Source organism: Halyomorpha halys, unplaced genomic scaffold (assembly GCF_000696795.3).
Source record: "Halyomorpha halys isolate HHAL.00 unplaced genomic scaffold, Hhal_1.1 Scaffold273.1, whole genome shotgun sequence".
NCBI classification, from domain to species: Eukaryota; Metazoa; Arthropoda; class Insecta; order Hemiptera; family Pentatomidae; genus Halyomorpha; species Halyomorpha halys.
In genome coordinates, this window is record NW_027106425.1 from 184984 (window position 1) to 204563 (window position 19580).

General features: G+C 32.3%; 1 protein-coding gene across 2 annotated transcripts in view; it reads right to left on the bottom strand.

The window, feature by feature from the left end:
- The window catches only part of LOC106680646 (GTP-binding protein REM 1), a gene marked incomplete at its 3' end in the record, with an annotated part of 52591 nt that extends 33784 nt beyond the window's left edge, over positions 1-18807 (bottom strand). For both annotated transcript variants that reach the window (XM_067044801.1, XM_067044799.1), the window contains 1 exon segment: positions 18709-18807.
- Between the last annotated feature and the right edge of the window lie 773 nt (positions 18808-19580).

Below are 19580 nucleotides of genomic sequence, written 5' to 3' on the forward strand. Positions count from 1 at the left end.
AACACATAAAAACATATAAAATCTCACTCTAAATATATTTAAACAAAAGAATAAAATTAACATAATCAAACTTTGTGCATGAAGAAAAGAAAAAGATTATTAATAAAAAAATAAATAAATGAAAAAATAATCACTATATATACAGTCACATTTACACTGTTATATACAATCTATGATGTTATGTAATAGTATCCCATCAGCATGGGTACCAGATATTTCAAAGCCAAAGATAGGAGGGGGGATAGAGAAGGTCTATGGTTGTTTTCGGTTTTTTATTTATATGGTGAAAAAGACTATCTTAATAATGCATTTCATTTGGAAAAAATGGAGAGGATTACATTTCCAACAAGAATGTTTATATATATTTTTTTTCGTATTTGTACTAGTTTTAAAATTTACTGTAGTTTAAATATACGTTCGTCAAAATAACGACTTTGAAAAAAAAAATATTTTTTCTTGTGGTTTATTATTTCCAGGAGCTCATCAATAAAAATATAATCTGGATTATCTCTCAAAAAAAAAATGTTTAATCCCACCCCTTTAATATTTTAAGTTAAATAGAATCGGTGATCTTTAGACAGTATTGGACCGCGTTTTTCATCAGATTTGGGACTGAACTTCAACTTAATCTGTTAAAAAAAAATCAATAACCAAACCGGAACTTCATATAACTATCCACCATTTTGTTTTAAAATGGCAGCGTAAACAATATTTAATGGTTATATTGAGTCCCGAGGATTATCCTGGGGTGACTCATTTTGGTGCTGACTCAGACAAAAAAAAATTCGGTCCGATACTCTCGGAGAAAAACCCCGGATTCCGTGGATTCGAATCCTCGGAGGATTTTCTGATTCTTTAGGGATATTCATGATGTTGCGTTAAATGTAAAATGTTTTACCGTGTTATATGCTATAAGTATAGGATTGTGAGTAGCTCTATTCAAAGTCATGTTAATTGGTAAATGCATTAGAGCTCTTAGCGGATTTTCCGAGCTACTTGTTTTATAATCTTTCTTTCCAAAACTTCATGTTATTGTTTATTCCTAAGTTTTAAAGTAATGTATTACAACATGCCTAAAGTAAGTTAAAAGTAGAAGTTGTGTAAAAGTTTGGCAACTGAGTGCCTTGTTGATCTTCTAACTTGTGAGGAACAGAATCAAGATGATCTAATTGGCAACACAACGAACAAAATGGTGATGAGCTCTGTTGTTCTGTTGCGTGACGTCATTCTCCATTTAACAGGTCTAGTAACGGACTCACAACCATGTTATATGCTATATCGTTTTAACATAGTAATAGAAGGAAATATTTCTCACCCTTTAACATGTTAAACTAAAGATGATGAATACCCCTTATGTAACTTGAAACATAAAACCTTAAATGTTAAAGGGGTGGGATTAAATATTTTTTTTATTAATAAAGTTCATAATTGAAAATAACAATCCACAAAGTAAGTCAATTTTTTTTCAAAGTTGTTATTTTGTCGCACGTATATATTTTTTAAACTAGTACAAATACTAAAAAAAAATAACGTAAACATTTTTGTTGGAAATTTTATCCCCTCCAATCTTTCCAAATAAAATGTTTTAATCTAGTCGTTTAAAACAAACACCGATGGACCTTCTCTACCCCCTCCTATCCTTGGCTCCTGATTGGCTTAATATCCCAGAACTTTTAGTATGTTTACCGCTTAGTAGTCTGAACAAAGCCCCGAAGTCAATACTGCCCATCCTACCATTTCCGTCCACAACCCCAATATCGATTACCCTTGGACATTTAACTAAATGCTTGAATACATAGAGTTATTAAAATCTATTAGATCATTATAGTGCACTAACATAGATATTAAATCTAATTACATTCCAAAAGAAAATGGAAAAGTTATAGCATAACAATGACGAGTTTAGAATGAAATTCGCCCAGAATAATTGTGTAAAGGGAACGAATATTATCCGTATAAATTCGAAATAATTAATCAATCAATACTAAATTAATTAATTTTCTCGGAAAAATTATTCTGGATTTCATTTATACTGTAATTAGTGGCGGAAATGTTTTGTAAAATACCATTGCTCGGCTGTGTCGAGGATTTAATTAAAGGATGTTGCGTACTATACCAGGAAGTTATAGTAAATTCCATTCATGCAGTTCGATGCCAGTAATGAATTATGTACGTTATGTGGAGTAATTTAATTATTTCGGGGAAAACACTTTCCAAAACCTTGATTCATACCAGTACAATTTCATTTTTAAAAACGTGACGTTTCTTCCGTCTTCAGCGTCTACTTTTCTTTTACATCAATATACTTTACTATATATATAATATACTTTACTTTATGGCCAGTTATATCTGTTGTTAACACCAATTTATAATATATTTCGTCAATTTTGTAAAACATCGTTTTCTATTCATAAATCTGAAGTAAACTCCCCATCAAAAGTATCGCAACACTTTGAAATATTTGAATTTTACAAAAAGTCAATTTTTTCATGTCTTTTTTTTATGTTTTTATGTCTATAATAAATTTTTAAACTGGGTATAAAGAAGTATTTTAAAAATAAATTACAATATTTCAAAAAGTTAGAATACTTACTTTCAAAATTTTCCCTTTTTTACAATTTTAACATTTAAATTAGACGTACATAACATCTATTGAAGAATGGTGTCAAAACTGGAGAATCAAAATAAATCCTGAAAAATCCTATCAGATCACCTTTACTCTCCGTCGTAAACCTCTACTCTACTGTCCTACAGTATCCTTTCTAAATACTCCACTAACGCCTGTTAAACAGATTCGATACTTAAGACTCCATATTGACAAGAGACTAACTTGGAATCCACACACAAGACTGAAACGACAAGAAACTGCTCATAGATTCCGATTGCTACAACACCTACTAGACAAACGCTCTAAACTTCCCATTCACTACAAAAAATTAGTATACACTACGATAATCAGACAATTTGGACATATGGAATTGAGCTCTGGGGCTCCACCAAACAATCAAAATCCTCCCACATCCATTTCTTACAATCCAAAATCATACGTAAAATCCTTGATGCTCCTTATTACGTTACAAATAAACTCATTCACAAAGACGTTAACATCCTATTCGTTTTAGATTTGGCCCAAAACAGATATTCGTCTTTTCATTCCAAACTCCTTAACCATCCTAACCTATTAATTCTTAATCTTTCATCATTAACAATCCCTGATAATCTTCCGAGGCGTGTGAAAAGAAGATGGCTACGGGACCTTCTAATTTAAATTAATGTTTGAAGTACCACCAATGGGTGGTTCCTTCCCAAGATTTTCAAGTGTATATACAACATACAACATATTTACTTATTGTATTATTTTGTACAGTTGTAAATTACATTAAATAAATAATAAACATTTAAATTACAATTTAAATTTTTAATTTACATTTAATAAGGTGTATTGCCTCCTTTGGCTACAATGACTGCTTCCACTCGTCTTGGCGTATTTAGAAAAATATTTTGAGTACATTGTCACACTCCTTCAATACAGCTACATTTAGCATTTCAAGGATAGTAGAAGGTGAATCTCGTGACCGAACCGTTTTTTGAGATAATTCCAAACAGCCAATCAATGGTGTGGATATTGTGGTGTTCAGGTACTCAGAAACACATCTTGCCTTGTGAGGACGGCAAGATGTGTTGAACTATCATGCATGTGCAATGATTCAGAGCCTTTAAGCGGCATAAAATGCTCTGCATGATCTTGAGGAATCATTTACACATACCTTAATGCATTCAAGCCCCCTCCTTGGATTCGCACTAACTTGGTATGTGCCTCCCAAGATATGCCGCCCTAGAACATGATAGAAACCCCCCAACTGGCTTAGCTTCTAATTGTCTATTAAGGGTCACTCTCGTCCTATCACTGAACCTTTTTCATTTACTGTCTAACGTAGGTGTTCCCTTGCAAATCTCAATCTCTTTATGCGGTGTTCTGCGCTGAGAAGAGGACCTTTCTCTGGCCTTCTTGACTCTCTCAGTCTTCTAATGACTCTTAATACCAATACTTTTGACGTGGAGTGTATTTAGATTTTAAATTGGAACTTTCTGATAATGATGGAAGTGTATAATATATTATATTTATGCTTACACTCTCATTTGTTGACTTCTATACAGCATATTCAGTTATAAACCAAACCTATTGCATTAAGTCACAATGATAAACACGTTAGGGCACAACTAAACATGACTGGAGAAGAGTGTTGCGTAAGGGCTCGAAAAAATTCATGTCTAGACAAGTTCATTTGTTATTCTGGGCACGTCGGTAATTCTTTATGCAGAGTTATTTTCCGCAACATAGGGGTTACGGCGATTCGTTATACAAATGTAAATTATTTTGTTTTCATAAGATTTTAAATTCATCACATCGAATGGTCTGTTTACATGTTTTATTTGTTATGAAGAGGTATATTATTCATTGAATGCAAGGGCTGGTTCAAGGGGATTTCAATAAACCCTTACCTAAAGGAATTCATTACATTGATATTATACCTAGATGGCACTGCACACCTACCTCATTGTATTATTAGTGTTTAACGAGATCACTAGTTATGCTAGTGAACGAGATTTGCTTATTATGTTTAGTGATTTTTTAATTTATTTATTAACATTTACAACTGTACATAATAATACATGTAGTAAATTTGAAGTAAGATCATATTGGTATGATACAGACATGTAGAGAAACTACCCATTGGTAGCACTCTAATAACATTTCTACATTAGAAGATCTCAGGCCATCTTTTTTTTTTTTTGCTTTTTAGACGACTGGAAGGATTATCAGGAATAAAAGAGAAAGGATGGTTAGAAACTAGTGGGTTTGAGTGGTTAGGGAGTTTATAATAGACGGATTCATAACTGGTTCGGGATAGATCGATTACATATAGAACATTAAGTCTTTATGGATGATTTTATAGTATTTATGATTTTATATTTTATATTTGTGACAAAGTAAGGAGCATTGAGGATTTTACGAAGGATTTTGGACTGTAAGGATTGTTTTCGAGAGGAATTCGAAGGTTTAGTGGAGCCCAAAAGCTTAACTCCATATGTCCAGATAGGCCTTATTACAGTTTTGTAGATCAATCATTTTTAACGAATTAGAAGTTTAGATCGTTTATCTAGTAAGTGTTTTAATAGTCGGAATCGACGTGCAGTTACCTGTCTTTTAAGTCTTGTGTGAGGATTCCATGTTAGTCGTTTGTCCAGAAGTAAAAGGTAGCGGATTCAGTTCTACAGGGGTATGAGCAACAACTTTAGTGTTACGTAGATATCTTTCACAAATTTTTTTCTTTAATTTTGTACCTCAGCATATAAAATATATATTTTCCGTAGTCTTATGTTTTTTTTATAGAACATATTCAGTTGTATCAATGTTTTTATTTTTAATATAATTTGATGAATTTCCATTGAGGACCGTTTTAAAAGCTGATGTTGCTGATGGTTCCTATTCATCCCTCTATTTTCAATCTCCTGGTGTTCCTCAAGGTAGTATCCTCGGTCTCATCCTCTACACCGTCTATACAGCTGACATCCCAACAACTCCTAACACTATCCTTACCACGTATGCTGATGACACATTTGTGCTCACAGTTAATAATAACACTTCGCTTGCATCCCAAACTCTCCAGTTCCATACAACAACCCTCGAAGAATGGTGTCGAAATTGGAGGATAAAAATAAATCACCTTTATCCTTCGTCGTAAACCTGCCAACTGCCTTACAGTATGATTTAATAATGTGGCTCTTACCCCTGTAGAACAGATTCGTTATCTTGGACTACACCTTGAAAAACGATTAACCAGGGATCCTCACACAAGACTGAAAAGACAGGAAACTGCACGCAGATTCCGACTATTACAGCACTTACTAGACAAACGGTCTGAACTTCCAACTCATTACGAAAGACTGATCTACATGACTGTAATAAGGCCAATCTGGACATACGGAGTTGAGCTTTGGGGCGCCACTAAACCTTCGAATTCCTCTCGTATTCAATCCTTACAATCCAAAATCTTCAATACTCCTTATTTTGATACAAATAAAACCATCCATAAAGACCTAAATGTTTCTTATGTAACCGATCTAGCCCGAACCCGATATAATTCCTTCCATTATAAACTCCCTAACCACCCAAACCCACTAGTTTCTAACCTTGCTTCCTCTTCCATTCCTGGCAATCCTCCGAGACGCCTGAAAAGAAGATGGCCTCGTGACCTTATATTGTAAAATGTTTTTTGAGTTCTTGGTACATGCTGTATCATATCATTATGATCTTACTTCAAATTTGTTTGTTGTATTTTGTATACAGTTGTAAATGTCAATAAATAAATATAAAAAAAAAACTATGAGAGTAACTAACTATCCTACAAGAAAAAACAAATCAGAAAATATAGTTTTTTTCAGTTTATCTATTATTTTAATTTATAGAGGTGTTGGAAACAGTTTCATGAGTATTCAGATTCATCAGCTCCAAGTGTTGTAAGTGTTGATTCTCCAAACTGATAAGTTTATTTCATGTAGTAATATTTTTACTACTTGTAGGAATGTTTCCTGATAACAAAAAATTTTCCACGATGACAAGTTTATCATTTCTTTGTTTGAATAGTAGCACATCTGACAAAAAAAAAAACTTTTGGATTGATTTGAAATAGACGTGTTGCTAAGATATTACCTTAGACAGAGGTTACTTCTTCAACTGTGGCCCTCCTAGTAATCACAGTCAACAGTACAATCTGTTATAATACAAAATAAAATTATTTTTTTTTTTTTATATGCGGCAAGATTTAAGAAATGCAGTGATCTGTGGTCTCGAGATCGAACCTTGGACATTTTGATGGACTGTAACTTAGACACCAAGATGTGTATTTCTTCAATTAAATTATGACTCTTCAATATAATAAATTTATAAAATTCTTACACTTTTTGGCTACTTTATTGTTTTCATTTGTTAATTTGGGTAGATTGATAAATTTAACCAACTATTTTTGTATTCCGTTCAGCGTACATCGCGCATTAGACGTGAAATTCAAAATCTTTTTTTTTTTTTTTTTCAGATTTGGCACAATTAAGAAAAGTAAGCGGTCTGTAGTCTCGAGATCGAACCTTGGATATTTTGAGGGACTGTATCTTAGACACCAAGATCTGTATTTCTTCGACTAAATTTTGACTCTTCAATATAATAAATTTATAAAATTCTTTAGCTGTTTTTTGCTTCCATGAAGTTTTCATTTGTTAATTTGGATAGATTGATATATATAAGTGACTATTTTTGTAGCCGTTCTGCGTACATCGCGCATTAGACATGAAATACAAATAATTTTTTTTTTTTTTCAGATTTGGCACAATTAAAGGAATGCAAGCGGTTTGTGGTCTCGAGATCGAACTTTGGACACTTTGATGGATTGAATTTTAAACACCAAGACGTATATTTTTTCACTTAACTTTCCTAAAATTAAATGTAGGAATTAAATTTTGACTACTTTAATTTTGTATAAGGATTTTATCTTTGTAAGATCCTCAGTTTTCTAGTTATAACAAAAAATGAAAAAATGTTCTTTAGTGTCCAAGTTGAAGCACTACCCTGGATGAATTAAAAGATCAATCAAAAGTAATTAATTTGCAAGAAAATTGTATGTTAATTTAATAATTTTATTTATTGAGTTTTTTTTTATCCTTAATTAATCATATTTTTGAACTCCTTACAGATTAAGGAAAACATATCTCATTTTTTAGATTATATGGAACTTTAAGAAAAATTATCAAAACTAAGGGGATCTTTTCTTTATTTAATTAAAACAATAATAATAATAATAACAATAATAATAACCACGGTATGATTATTCTATAAAACATGGAAACGTTTTACCTAAATCCCAATTTTATCATTAAAAACTCGTTCAAGGAATCAATATATGTTCGATAAAATATATTTTGACTTTATAAAAAATTACTGTATCCAAATAATTACTTTGAATAAACAAATAAAGCATTTGAATAAAACTAAAAAAAAACAAAAACAACACGTTTAAATATGTACATAAACTTAAGTATTTCTGTCCCCATTAACTAATGGGGTGTATAACAAAAAAACAATTACCATTTTTCAACTAAATATTTGTATTATTATTTCTTTGCTTTTGAGCTCTGCTCTACCCCTCACACGTGGGGGATAGAGTGGGCTCAGGGATCCTCAGGTCGATTGTGGAATATTGTATATAAGAGAGTAAATGTGACTAGAGATTATATTATTTTATCATTAAGTTATTTTTTTTTTTCATACATTGTTTGATTATGTTCATTTTTTTTTTATTTTTCTGTTTGTATATATTTTAAGAAAGATTTTTTTTTTCATACATTTATTTATTTTATTTTATTTTAGTATGAATGTGATCATTCATCACTATTACCTATTGCCCACAACTGTATGGCAGATTGTAAAATTTATCAATAAATAAAAAGTATTTTTAAAAATAAAAAAAATTATTTCTTTGATATAAAATACAATTTATACTCAAAATATAGTCCATTGTTATCTACCGTCATTATACATCTGCTAGCCAATTGCTCGATCCCACGTTGATTCTATTCTTTGGGATGGCTGTCAAAGAACTCTTGGACCGCAATTTCAACTTCTGCAAAATTATCAATTTTTTCCCTTGAAGGAAGTGAGCCATGGATTGAAACAAGTTGTAATCCGATGGTGCGAGTTCTGGACTATATGGTGGATGAGGCAGGAGTTCGAACCCATGAAGTTCTTTAAACTTTTATTAGGTTCGACGGGAAGTGATTGCTGAAGAGTAAGTTCGTGTGACCAGTCGACCGATCTTTTTCACCTTTCCCATGGAGAGTAGATGGCTACTAAAAGAATCTTTCGACACCACACTCCTAACAAGTTCGCGAATACTTGTGAACGGATTTGACTCAAGAGCCCCCTGCAGAACCAGGCCGGAGCCCTTCTTCCTTTTCAGCGTCGTAACTCCACTGCTAAATTTTTCAGACCAGAGCCACGCAGTGCGCTGGTCAAGGACACCTTCTCCTTAATATTTAATAATTTCACGAGTTGCTTCAGTGGCTGTGAAATTTTTTTCTCGTAATGCCTTAACATCAAGAGAATTTCGTAGGACACTGTCATGTCTCTTCTAAGAAACAAAGAACTAACTCTGAGCCTTTTTTTGAAGAAATTGAGTGGGATTAAACAAACTTAGAAATGCTCTAAAAGGATTATTAAGTATTGGTAAGTATCAAATAGGATTAAAATATTTACAGTCCTTTGAAATCTTGAATATCATAAAACGGTCATTTATTTTTATACATATCCTCCTACCGTCCTATCTCTTTGTTATCTATCGTGGGCAAAATCCTTGAGAAGCTCATCTTAAAACGCCTGTACCCTATCCTTGATTCCAACCACATAATCCCAGATCACCAGTTTGGATTCCGAACATCCCACTCCACTATCCAGCAATGTCATCGTGTGGTTGATGTTGTCTCGTCTTCATTGGAGCGCGGAATGTACTGCTCGGGTGTCTTTCTTGATGTAGAACAGGCTTTTGATCGAGTGTGGCACCCAGAACTGCTATACAAGATCCGTAAATTCCTACCCCCTACATACTTTCTCATTATCCGTTCTGATCTATCCGACAGATTATTTCAAATAAATAAAAACAGCGCTTCTTCATCCCTATTCCGCCAGTCTGCTGGTGTACCTCAGGGTAGTATCCTTGGTCCTATCCTTTAATATTTATACAGTTTTCACAGCTGACATCCCAACCCATCCTAACACTATGATCCTTACATTGTATCCCAAACCCTTCAATCCAACATCACCACCCTTGAAGAATGGTGCCAAAATTGGAGGATTAAAATTAATCCCAATAAATACCACCAAATCACCCTTCGTCGTAAGCCAATGACCTCTTGTCCAACAGCATCCTTTAATAATATCCCACTTATTCCTGTCGAACAGATCCATTACTTAGGACTACATCTCGACAAAGGACTCACATGGAATCCTCATACAAGACAAGAAACTGCTCGTCGATTCCGACTATTACAACATTTACTAGACAAACGGTCTAAATTGCCAATCCATTACAAAAGACTGATCAACATGACTATTATAAGGCCTATCTGGAGCTTTGGGGCTTTGGGGCTCAACTAAACCATCAAATTCCTCCCGAATCTAATCCTTACAGTCCAAAATCCTTCGTAAAATCCTTAACGCTCCTTACTTTGTCTGAAATCAAGTCATCCATCATGACCTCAGTGTCCCATATGTCGTCGATTTGGCCAAAACCAGATACCATTCCTTCCATGTAAAACTTCTCAACCACCCAAATCCACTTGTTTCTAACCTGGCTTCTCCTTCATTACCTAATAATCCTCCTAGGGGTCTGAGCGGGATCTTCTCTTCTAGAAATGTTATTGGAGTTCTATCAATGGGTATATTCTCCACATGTTTGTATCATGTCACTATCTCACCTACAGTAAATTTATTTGTTGTATATATGTTATACAGTCGTAAATAACAATAAATAAATGATAAAAAAAAAAAAGAAAAAAGTTTTATACACCCAACTAAAAGAAAGAAATTCCCCTTCTTCTCCTTTGGCAGTTGTAAAATATATATATTACGCTAAAATTTCAGAATGCTTAATTTCGTAATTTAATAAATTTGTAAAAATGAACGACTCAAGATCTTAGAAAATAACGTATTTCGCCCGAGGTCTCTTTTTCATAAGAAGCATTCAGTGCTCCCAGACGCCGTCACATCTCTCATTGGTATTCCGAGCAAGGATGCCTTTATCCTAATTTCCGATCTAAATAACTTCCTGGTCCTTACCTTTGATATAGTTTTAAATGTTGCGACTGTTTTTCTAAGCTGCCTGAAAATATTATATTATCCGTATATATATTAATACGTAATGCATTTTTGCGAAAATTAAATTCATAGGCCTTAGAAATGTCGGGGGCGTATTTTTCAATCCAAACTAAATCCTCATTAATTCTGATTGTCCATTTACAATCGAGAAAGCTTTTTTTTTATTAACAGATGCTGGTTCTTTCATGTTTATTATAAACATTCTCTATATCTGCTTTTTTGATACTCCCTCTTTTTGAAAATCCACTATCATTTCAGTTACCTCCTTACGTATTTCTTTAGCAATATTCAGTCCTAAATCCTCCTCCCTAACCATTTAGATTAGGCTAACATCATATCAATTCATCCCGGAAGGTTAATCTAAAATACTTATATAGACCTTAGAGATATTACAAGTAGAGGTTGACGAACGTCGGATCACCGATTTCAATTAAACTTTATATTGATAATAATACGTTGAAAAACAGTATATACTTTCCCCTACGCCGCAGAACCAAGGCTCTTCCGCCATAAGACTTCGGGCTGTCCAATATGGTATTCCAAATTCCTATAACTTGGTTTCGTCTTCTTTGATATTTTGTATTGTACATCTATACGAGAAACGTATTTTAAATGGGTATATGTCATGTCTGATACGAGACATAATGGGCAAAGAGGATCATCTCTCACTCATTAAACACGAGTACAAGAATTCAAGCCAATCCGTCCATCCGTCAATTAGCCGAGAAAAATATGATTTTAGTAAATTTTTACTTTAGTAATTTCTAACTTCTCCATATATCTAAAGGTTAAGTACAGTTAATTCTAATGGAAGATTTTGTATTCCTACCGATGTCCTGCATTCAAGTAAGCATTCATACGCCAAGGGTTAATCCAATTTACGTTACTAATACCATCTTCTACTTTTTCATCCTTTACCAATAACATTTTGATTTTAGCCTTTTATAAGCCAGAAAAAGTGTTAAAGTTCTGCCAAGTTACACCGCCTTATTCCAATTTTTAAGATTATCGAAAAAAATCGAAGACTGGACAACCACCATGTAGGTTACTTGAAAAATAAATTAAACACTAATTTTAAATTTACAAACACTGTATTGAACGTCCATTGATGATTAACTTTATTTAAAATTATTAATGGGATGGATGGACTTGATGTTCAGTACACAACCTCTCAAATCTCGGGAAAAAATTGGATATGGCGACCCTCATTTCCTGTTCAAAGTTAATTTTCGAGGGATATTTACTTTTTATTACCGGGACCGCCGAATATCCGTGGGTCTTTATGGGCTTATAAATGGGTTTTTAATCCATGTAAATTTATCATTATCTGCTTCAAAGTATTTTTTGAACTTTTTTATAAGCTCTGTTAGGTGATTAACAAAAATGGATTTTATATCGCAAAACAAATTAATTTCATTGGAGGTTACAAATGGGTGCAACAAGGGGGAAAAAATCCCTGATACACTCTTCATTAAATTTTATTTTGGTTAGCTGTAAGCTTTTGTTTAAAGAATTAAATATTTCGCGGCGCCCTTATGACGGCACCGTGGTGCCCCGGGGTGCCGTGGCGCACACATTGGGAATCACCGCTTTATTGTATTATTACACCGTATATTATTTTGAATTTTTGGTATGGTATTTTTCACGATTGTAAAAAAAAAAAAATTACTAAAAACTTTCAACGATCACTGACGATTATGTTAGATAATATTATGTAGGTATCTCCACCGAAATAAATACGTAAATATAGATACTAAATTGAAATAAGTTATTCATGAAAAAAATTCCAAATATCTCATAATCTGGGTGTACAGTTTTTCTGATGGGAATCTCTTAATACTGAAAAACGATATTTTTAATATACTAACGAGATTTAAACATTACGTAAGCCTCTGCATTGATACTAAAATTTAATTTATAGTTTATCTTTACAATAATACAAATGCAACAGCTCTTTCGAAAACGGATTTTTTTTCCTAGTTGATACAGTAATTGAGTAACTTGCTCACATTGGAATGCACATGATGCAAAAAAATAAAATTAGTAGTTCAAAGTGAATTTAGGAATTTTAAGAAATTTTTTTTGTTTAATAAGTTCAAATTTCTGGGTAATTAATTGGGGCCAGTTTCTGAATAAGCAGAGATTTGCCGACAATTTCTTAAAATTATGACCTGATATGAAATTATTTCTCCTTAAAGTATCAATCTTCTCATCTTAAGTTATTACAAATTACTGAAATACATTTTTTATTTATAAAAATATGTTAAATAGAATATTTAATGTGGTATCACAAATGAAATTCTATTTTAAAAAATAATAACATTTATAAATTGAAGGAAAATTATACAAGTACTTAATATTATGGATAGTGATTTCATCTCAGCTTACTCAGAAACACCACTTCAACAAGACTTCAACTTAATTTAACTTGGGCGTAAGCCTTATCAAACAAGTAAGTTTTCCTAAAGTTGAGGAATCTGTATTCCAGGAGAAGCCTGATTAAAAACAAAATCGCGAATAATTCATGATCTAAGGAGAAACAGAATTTTGCGTAATATAGCAGTTTGAAAGCCCCTTTAAATGGTTTAACATAGCCAAATCCCACTTGTTATTCAGGGCAATTTTTATGCTTTACTGTGCCACAATTTAAAATTACCTAACTCAGATTGCATTACTGTTTCTTAATCATAAAAAAATGATTTGTTTAAATATTCACACAATTTGAATTTTCTGTTGTAATCAGACTGTGATTACACATGTTCATATGATTTTTGTTGTTGCTTTAGATCTACTGTCACCTCTTAAAGAAATGAATTTAAATATTTTGACAAAAATCTTGTGATTCCACACCACACTTTTGGTAAATCAAATGCCAAATCGAGACTAATCCAAAATGAAACATAAAATTTATGTCGAATCCATTCAACCCAAATTTCTTAAATTGAATTTTATCTCCTTTGCTAAAGTGCAATTGGGTCTTAATTACCTCAATACCTTAGATAGTTTTTGAGCGATGGCTTCCTATACAGCAAAAATGTGACGCTTAAGAAAACATTTCCCCTAATCTGTAAAGAGACCAAGGTCTGAATTATTTTTACCTCTTTAAATATTGTACCTTTTTTACGGAGTAAATTATTACAAATTAATTTAATTCACTTTTTATTTATAATAAAATATGTTAAATAAAACATTTAATTTGGGTACACAAATAAAATCCTCTTTCAAAAAATAATGAAAATTACAATTATTATTTATCTAAAAATAATAAAAACACTTAATATTGTTGGTAATGATGATAAATATTATTATCAATACAAAAATTTATCATCCCAGCAAGGTTTAGTTGTATTCATGCACCAGTTCAAGAGACATTGCTATCTTTTTGAGATATTAGATTGTTATGAATGATTTTTTTTTTCTCCTCATTCAGACCCGTAGTAACAGAATTTTCCAAAATGAGGATGTCCGTTATATGGAACCTCTCTTCCAAAATATTTGACATTACTTCAAATATTGTTTTTTTTTTTATTAATTCAGATATGCATTACTTGACAAAATACATTACATTGAAATTGAAATTCACATCAAATAAATAGTTATTTATTATAATTATATTATTTCAAAATCTTGATATCAAAATCTTATAATAAAGAAAATGACCTGGGCAGAATAGCCTGCAAAAGAAACTTTAAATTAATGTGAGGAAGAGATTGTATTGAAGGTATGTTATATTATATGTTGAATAATGTTGTTGTTGTAAGTGTTAAAAATGAAGATATAATATTTGCTGTTAAATATTTAGATGTCCTTGAAGATGGCTAGAATGGCCGAAACGTTGGACTAGTGAAAAATAAAATGTTGAGACAGAATTGGATACTAATTTTTGATTTATTTAATAAGTTATTTATTATGTTCCATTAAAGAAATAAGTAATAATAAAAAATAGTACTGTGCTACATAGCTTCGTATTTCATCATATTTTTTTTTTTGTTTTATGAAACTGGATGTGAGTTCCAGCTTACTCAGGATCGGACTTCAACTTAATTTAACTTGGATGTAAACCTTATTAAACAAATAGGTTTTCCTGAAGTTGAGGAATCTATATTATAGTAGGAGCCTGATTTAAAAAAAAAATAATAACGAATAATTCATGATCTAACGAGAAACTGCAGGTTTAAAACCCCCTTCAAATGGCTTAACAAAGACAAATCCTGCTTGTTATTTAGGGGTACGTAGGCCCTTAAAAACCCCTCATACCAATATTTCACTGTTCTGCGCAGAACATTTATCATGATAATTCTGCTAAAACCATCGGTTTCCCAAATTGAAGGAAATGCATTTACACCACTCTGACTTTAAATCCTATAAATTTTAAAATAAAAGCATTCTATGTACTGGGATCCAAGAGACAACTTGGGTTTATAAGTGATTAAATTAGCAACGAAATTAATAAAATGATAAGGATTTTTTGCGTATAATGGGATTTTAGTTAGTTGGCTAAGAATGGGACTTAGGTCCGAAAATTGGGATGTAGGTTTAATCTGACCAGGGTATGCGTATCCCATCGTTAGATGCTAAACTATTAGAACTATATAAACTTTCCATGATGGCTGGGATGAAGAGGAGTGATGGAAACGAGGAAGGAGGATCTGAACTGTAAATTTCACCCACAGAATAAACTATCCGGAAGGGGGTCCAGGTAAAAAGCAAAGAACGTTTTTAGTTTCAGGTGAACGGCTTCATAAAGCTGTATTAAGGAATCCTTTGAATAATTTTGTAGACCAAGCAGCCTCTATTATCTATCGATTAACTTAACCACTAAGTGCTTACACGACTTAGCAAGGATTATACGCGTATGGGGCAGTACTTATAACGCAACTAGCCTGTTACTGTTTTCAAAAGTACAACATTCGCAAGATGCCATTAGTCGGAATGTAGAGTTATCGGCGAATATGTGACAGGAGAGAAAAATCGAACAATGCCAATAGCATCACAATGAGGTCTTCGATCTGAGTGTTGGATCGTTAGACATTAAAAAAAGGATTACTGGTTTGTCGAGTTCAAGTAATCATAGCTAAAACGATTTTTTTTAACAAATACAAGAAATATTCAGTTCGTCAGTGTAACTTTCAGAGAAAAGCCGAAAACTGTATAACGGATATCATTATGGATTGTTTGGATAAGAGGCGAAATGGAAGACGAGATTAAAAAAAAAAAAAAAAAAGAGATCTATGGACAATCACGAGTGATTTGCAAAAATGACTGCATCCTTATATGTCGAGTATTGGGTTCAATGGAGGTCAGAGGGAGTAGTTGTAGTTGTAGTTAGGAGTAATTGAAATTAACATCGCTCTATGTTACTTTGCTTAATGAGAATAAAGGTGTACAAACGTTTCAAATGCTTTCTAAATTCTCAGAAAGGCGTATTTTGAAGTAGGGACTGAGTCCATTGATTCTGTAACATTCCTGGAAGTTTAGTATGGGTTTGGTGTAATCAATACGATTCATCTACTATTCCCTGTGATGAGTTTATCAGTTACGCTTAAGTACGTCCATTCAGTTCGATGTCTCTTTGGTTGGACTTGTTGATTCTGGTATCATCATGCATAAAAATAAGTCCTGAGTTACGAGTTATAATCCACTTTTATGATAATGGTTTACCTTTAAAGACATAAACCTCTAATGAAGTTGGTCCTGTATACTTTTTTAAAATATAAATACTTTTGTGGGAAAATCGGGTTATCTGATACTATTATCCGAAATTATATATAAAAAAACAAAAAAAAAATTAAATGTTATTTATTTTATCAGTTATGCTACTAAACCCTATGTTTTTAGAAATTAACGCAGCACAATACTTTTCCAATATTCGTCTCCCGAGAATAGTGATTTTAATCAATACTTTATAACTTCGATGAAGTTTATTGTTACGAGGCCAAGGTCAACTGAATTTGGGGGAAGAAACCCCTCGAACGAATAAACATCTATCTATCAACTTTATAACTTAAGTTATGACTTACAGATTCAATAACTATAATTAATGTTTATTGAGAATAGCATTAAAATAAATAATAAATTAATGAAAAATAATATTGGTAAAAATTCCACATTCTTATTGAAGCATGAGTACGTATAAGCTTTTTGATTCTGATAATGTGGTAAAAGAAGATATCCTTTCGTCATTCTCCGGGTTTTTATCCACAGAAATACTTATGTAAGTATTGGTGCAATTTACACAAATTCAAAAATCCTCGGTAGTTGTAAATTGGTGAATAATGGCCCTATGTCATGACTGAAGAGAGGAAAGACACAATCTTTCATTCATAATCATTCATTATCTATCAACAATATTTTTTTTAGAAATAAATCCATACAACGCTGCAACACCAGCTGTAGATATACAGCTTTCTTATTATATTAAAATCTAGATATACGATTACGAGTGATTCAATAATTATTATTATTATTTTAATATATTAGGCGATAAAGATCTATAATGTATAACTCAAAACTTCCGGATGTCAAATACATCTCTTTACTAATCGTCAACATTGGATTATAATCCTCATAATTTTTATGCCCATGAATAAAAAAAAAAAAAAATCTGTAACACAATACCCAAAATAATTTTTTATGATTTGATCAAAATATCTTCGTTCTGACCTCAGACAAAATTCATATCCATGCCTATTATTAAATCATAATAATTGCGTGTTTAAAGAAACAATGTAGGCGTAGATATCACGCATAATTGCATGAGATGATTCAGATTTATAACGCGTTGTTGTTGTTGTTGGTTAAACGAGGGGGTTCATGGCCTGACAATTACACTTTACTACAAAACGTGAGCGCCACTTCCTACAACGTCAGAATCAACACGCTTTCAGATGTTAATTAAAGATAATCTTTCGAATTTCTTTGCTTTTTTACTGACGGGAAAACAAAGTGTTAATATGTTTTTTTTAGAACTGATAGTTCCCTGTCAACTTAAAAATAAGAAAGTAATAAATTAAACAAGTTATAATTAAATATAATTTCGAAAGATTAATTAAACAAAATCGTGATATGTGAAACTTTTAGATTCTGCACCACTTTAATTATTTTTATTTAATATATAAAATAAGCGTAATTAAACGCCTCATCTAATGTTATTTGAGTTGAACTGAGATAAAAAAAATTTCTATAAATTAATAAAAAAAAAAAAGCATTACCACATTCGTGTTGGAGCTTAAATGATAAAAGAAAACAAAACAAATAAGCTTAAAAAAAAAATGTTTTGCATAATAAAGCTGTCGTGCGTTTTCCATTGTTGATAAGAAAACAAATATACAACCGACTCAAACTGAAATCTTTATACACGTTCTTCACTGGTGAAAGTTTCTACAAAATAAGTTCTGAAACAACAGAAGACAAACAAATAAATTTACCAATTTTTACTGGGTATTTTATAACAAAAAAATAGATTAAAATTTTAAAATGCTTAGTGGCCGAATCAATCTCTACTTAAGAAAATCGAATATACTGAATCATATTTAAGATAATTTTTTAATAGGCACTTGCTGGTATTAGAAGGACTCATAAAGCTACATTTTTACGGTTTTGGAAAAATGAAATACTAATACTCGGTCAAAAAATCGATAGGAGGTCACAACAAGCTAAGCTCGACTACTCTGTTACTAGTAAAACTATGCCTAGTGGCATCTAAAATGAGTTGAAGGGAGAGTATAGAGGAAGTAAGAAAGTATGAGAGCTGAGAAAGAGGCTGTATGGAGCTATCTACTTACAAGTTACTACAGGTGGTTGCCGACCAACTGGTCACAAGCCCCGGCCACTGCTCTCGATACAGTTTTACCCGCCAAGCTGCACCACAGTCGGGATCGATAGGAAGCCATTCACAAGGACCGGCGTGTAGCCCCACCTTAACTACTCCCACCAATCTCTCGACAACTTCACTAATCAAATCAAGATACAATATCTAAAAACTTTTTCTTAACATTTTGTTTTCCATCCTTGATCGAAACGTGAAGATCCTAACTCTTTCTCGATACGATCCAACCCTTCGCCAATTTCTAATTAAGTCAATATTAGGTTCGTTATATCGAAATAATCATATTTTTAATGAAAACATAGCTTTAGGTGTAGTATAACTCTGTTTAACTACCGCTTTATCTTTTGCATACTGCTCATTTTAATTGTGTGCGGTAATATATTTTTCGAAATATTCCCGATATCAAAATAATATTTTGATGAGGTGACCTACAAGGAAAAAGGCGAAACGCCAATCAATAGCTTGAACTTTGGTATTAATATAATCAACACTGCAGGGTTATTTATAAATAAAAATGTTTTATAATAATTGGAAATAAAGATAAATCCTCAGTTCTAGGCCTTTCCATATAGTTTAGTACATACTAGCACTATCAGGGTATTTCGGTTCAGGACTTTCCGTCCAATCTCGTCTTAATATTGTCTTACAAGGAGAGCGCAAGGTCTTGGTGTCACAGGTTTAGTTCACCTTATCTAGTTCCACCCATCCCTACAGCCCACCTTGAAGGTTGAAACGGCAGTGGCCAAGAGACTTATTAAAATAAAAATGGACAATTGGAGTTCTGGCAATGGTCAGATTTTCCACTCAAGTTGAGTGTTTGCGGCTTTA